This window comes from Hypanus sabinus, chromosome 2 (genome assembly GCF_030144855.1).
Source record: "Hypanus sabinus isolate sHypSab1 chromosome 2, sHypSab1.hap1, whole genome shotgun sequence".
Taxonomy (NCBI): Eukaryota; Metazoa; Chordata; class Chondrichthyes; order Myliobatiformes; family Dasyatidae; genus Hypanus; species Hypanus sabinus.
Window position 1 is genome coordinate 32,374,785 of NC_082707.1, and position 4,295 is coordinate 32,379,079.

Consider the following 4,295-nt stretch of genomic DNA (forward strand, 5'->3'; position numbering starts at 1 on the left):
TTCCCTCAACATGATTTATGCTCCCTCAACAACCCCACAATGTGGGTGTCAATTCACCCTTTGCTATTCTAAACATTTTATGATATCAAGCATGTTTTATGATGGTGATGGTAGTTCATGAATAGTTTTGGCAAGTTTTTAGCGTAAGTTAAAAAACGCATCTTTCTCAGTTAGGGTGGAATAGCCTCCACAGTTTTAGCCTAATGTAAGGATTCAACCTGTAACATCAGCGAAGTATTCCCCCACCCACACACAGATGCTGCTTAACCTGCTAAGTTCTTCCAGGAGATGGTGTGTTATTCCCGATTCCAGAGTCGGTGGCTTTTTCAAGAAGAAGTTGTTTTGAAATTAGGACTGGGTGATAAACAATAAACTGGAAGCAATAAAATATAATTAGGTAGTGATACTGCGAATAGAGCCACAGCCTCACAACACCAGAGGCTTGTGTGCAGTCCTTGTCTTCAGATGCTGTCTGTTTGGTGTTTGTAGATCCTCTATGGGTTCTTCTGGTTGGTCCATCATTCCAAAGATCTGTGGGCTTGTTTGTTAATTAGCCACTGTACTTTGCCTCTACTATCTAGGTGATAATGGAATCTGGTAGAAGCCAATGGCAATGTGGTAAGAATAGAAATGGGATCAATATAGAATTGACATGAAATATTCAAAGTACATTTATTATTAAAGTATATATGCAGTGTACAAACCTGAGATTTGTCTTCCCACAGACGTACCAAAAAACAAGCAAGGAAACATTAAGAAACCAGTTCAAAGAGAACATCAAACACCCAACGAGCAAAGAAAGAATAAATTGCACAAGTGCCAACAAATGAGCAAAAAACACAGAATATAAAACATCAGACCACAGAGTTATTGAAACAGAATAGCAAAGCCCAGTTTAGTTCAATTTAGTGCTGTGTCGTTTGTTGACTGCAGGCAGCAGATCCAGTCTGCCCCGATCAAAATTGCACAAAATAGCACCAGAAAGAAGTAACCAGAAGCCAGAAATACATATAACAGGAGCTGCAGAGTCTAATCCACAGACCACATCAATTAACCCTTCCCAAGACCCAAGACTCCTGTGACACTGAGCAAAAGGGCCAGTGAGAAAACTGGTCAAGTGCAGGCAGATGGGGCTGAACACTTGCTTGCCTTCCATTCCCGTTCTTCTTGATCTCAATTTTGCCTGATGCTTTAATCAGTGAGATCAGTGAGAAATGGAGTCGATCATGGGCTCGTGCCCTGTCTCCAGGCTTCTTGGCCTCCAAGCCGCGGATTCTGGTCGAAACCCCGCCAAACTCCCTCGGAGACAACAAAGCACCAGGTCACTCAATTGGCCTAAAACACACCATCAAAATGTAAATCTCAGATTCTAATCAGACACAGCTAAGTAGCAGAATCATACTTAAAAGAAGAAGAAGTAGTTTCTTGAACTGTCTGAAGGACGTCGCCTTTGGTTTTGTTGTTCACTGGTGGTTAATAACTGCATAGGTTCAGTGGGTCAAAAGGCCTTTCTTTGTGTGGTATCTCTCTAGGATTTGAAAATTTAATAACTCTGGAAAAGTAAAATAGATATTTGAGACAAACATATGGGAAGGACAGAAGACTGGGAGAGAGAAGGAACAATAAACTGCTAAACACTTTATTTTACTCCTATTTAACCTTGAATGCAACATTGGAAAATAAAGCTTTATTTATCCCAATGAATGGTCTCAGCCCGAAATATCGACTACTCCTTTTCCTGTACCAATGCTGCCCACCTACTGGGTTCCACTACCATTTTAGGTGTGTTGATCCAGATTTGCAGCATCTGCTGTCTTTCTTTATTGGCATTGGTTTCTTACAGGAATGTAGTCACTACATTTCCAAAGCATTTCAATAAAATCTTGAGGAAGTGGTGGTTGGATGTAGTTCATAAGCATGGGCACAGAAGGAATGGATATCTCCAATATATTAAGATCCAGCTATTTCAGCAATATATATAGTACTAAAATAACCATTTTATGGAGCAAAAAAATTAGTTCAAATTAGCATTGCCACTTATACTCCATCATCATGCCTTGATTATATTTAACCTGTGCAAGAACAAGCAGATTACAAAATTTGTGCCTGTTTGAAAAATAACACAAAAGTAAAAAATAGAAATGGGAGTAGGTCTTATGCCTACTCTGTTATTCAATAAAATCACAGTTGATCTTTTACCTCATGCCACTTTCCTGTGATTCTCTTAATACCTAAAAACACAAAAAGATAGGTTTTAACAATAGTTTACCTGAGACATTTCAATGTTCTAACACTAGATCTACTGGTGCATTCAGAATATCATTGTGAGACTCCATCATTGGACTGAATTTTCACGATTTTAAGCCCAGTGAAATCACAGAGTTTGAGCAATGGAGATATTTAGGTCACCACCCATGAACATATTAGAGCTTCAATAAATAACAGGTTTAATTTTAAAATAGACATTTTCTTCACATTTGGCTTCACAATTCAGTCCTGTAGCATTTGAGTCAATTCATAAAACTGAGCAGTTTGGATCTTCCTGCCACTCCTTTAGCAAGTTTTATTATAATATGAAATATTAAACCAGTAGGCTCCACAGGCTTGCAGTGGAGGTCTGTTCCTGCTGAAGAATGGCAGCTGCAAGTCCGTTAATGTGAATTATTAAGAATAATGTTTGAAGCTTAAATATGCAATTCTTCTAGTTACTTCAGTCCAGTTTATGGGGACACGGGAGAGCATTCTGTGCAAGCTGTCTTCAGCAATGTTGCCAATGAGTCTTCTTGGTCAAGAGCAGTAACTGGGCCTTGGATTTCACTTGGGGATTGGGAAAGAACTTACTCTGCATCATTGAGTTTGTAGCTATGACAAGCACAGATCAAGCCCCGACCTTTCAGAAATACCTGAAAACTGACAAAGCATAAATAATGACCTCTTGAAGTAACAGGAATTTACTTTGCAGTCCATGGTGCACGGACAGCTAATGAGGGTCATGTAGTAAGGGAGAGAATAACAGCACTGTCAACATTTCTTTCCGTGGTATTATTTATACAGACGGTATCATCGGCCACAATGCTTATAATCAGCTCTAATCAGGCAATGAATACCCGCCGATGGAGTGTGGCACTAAGTAAGGTTTTTAAATTACTTCAACAAACATGCAGTTTATAGGCTGAAGTGTATGCGCAATACTCAGGAGGCTGACAGGGTTCAGAGAAAATGGAATGAGACCATGATTATTTGAATGTATAACAAGCCAGAGTAGTCTGAATTATGCATATTGCTTTTAGGATCTCTTTCAATCTTTTCTGATTTCCTATGTGGAGTAAAAAAAATGATGTGCTTACCTGTCTGCTTTCAAGCCGACTTATGGAATGTTTCCAGCAGCTGTGTTTTATTGACATTAAGTTGTACATCATGGTTGCCTGGAAAATGCCAAAAAAGTAGTACAGATCAGCAGATGCCTTACACACTAGTACTGCAGGGATGCTAAATAATAAACTAGTAGATAGATGGAAGTGATTCTTCACAAGTACAGAATGCTTTGGTGATCAATAAGTTACTGAATGAGTCATCATTGATGCACAACTGAAGACATTTGGCCACTGCATTCCTGTTGAGTCTTTGAAGAAACTAGCCAGTTAGGCTGACCTTGCTTTCTGTTCTCACATTTCAATTTTGCATCCGCTTCTCCCCACAGCCTTGCAAACTTTTCACCTGCAACTCTTTATCAAAGTGCATTATTAAAGCTGCTCAATTCACTCCCTCCAGGTTGTGCATTCCAATTCGCAACAACTCCAGTGAGTGCGTTCCCGTAAATTGTCAGCCTTGGACTTGGGGCATTATCAACGACCCTTCTCCGGCTCCTTTGAAGTTAATGCATGGGTGGAATCTTGCGAGCCTATCCACACTTGTACAGATTATGCTATAAATCAGAATATTGCCTGTAATTAGGAGAATAACAAGAGCCAGACGGAAGGCCATCCACATCCAAGATCAAACGCTAAAGTGAGACACCCTTCGCTTCATTATGTTTTCATGAAAGCTTGTTGAAGTGCAATGTTAAATCTTCATTGATTCTCCTTGACAATCTGTAAAAAATACTTAGATAGGAAACGTTATAGAGAGGTATTGTCCAAACACTGGGAAGTGGAGCTCTCTCAGGTTGGCAAGAGTGAGTTGGACTAAAAGCCCTGTTTCCACCTTGCATAGCTCAGAGTGTAATTTCTGTTCGGTTTCATATTATCACTGGTTTAGTTCAATTTTCCTCTAGCAAATAGAAGCTAATTTTTAAT

General features: G+C 39.5%; 1 long non-coding RNA gene across 1 annotated transcript; it reads right to left on the reverse strand.

Moving 5' to 3' along the window:
• Window positions 1-526: 526 nt before the first annotated feature.
• On the reverse strand, window positions 527-3,563 carry LOC132404524 (uncharacterized). The gene is made up of 3 exons (XR_009515553.1): window positions 3,348-3,563; window positions 2,200-2,231; window positions 527-1,335 (listed from the first exon to the last, which is right to left on the reverse strand). It is a non-coding gene; the product is annotated as an uncharacterized LOC132404524 (long non-coding RNA).
• Window positions 3,564-4,295: the final 732 nt, after the last annotated feature.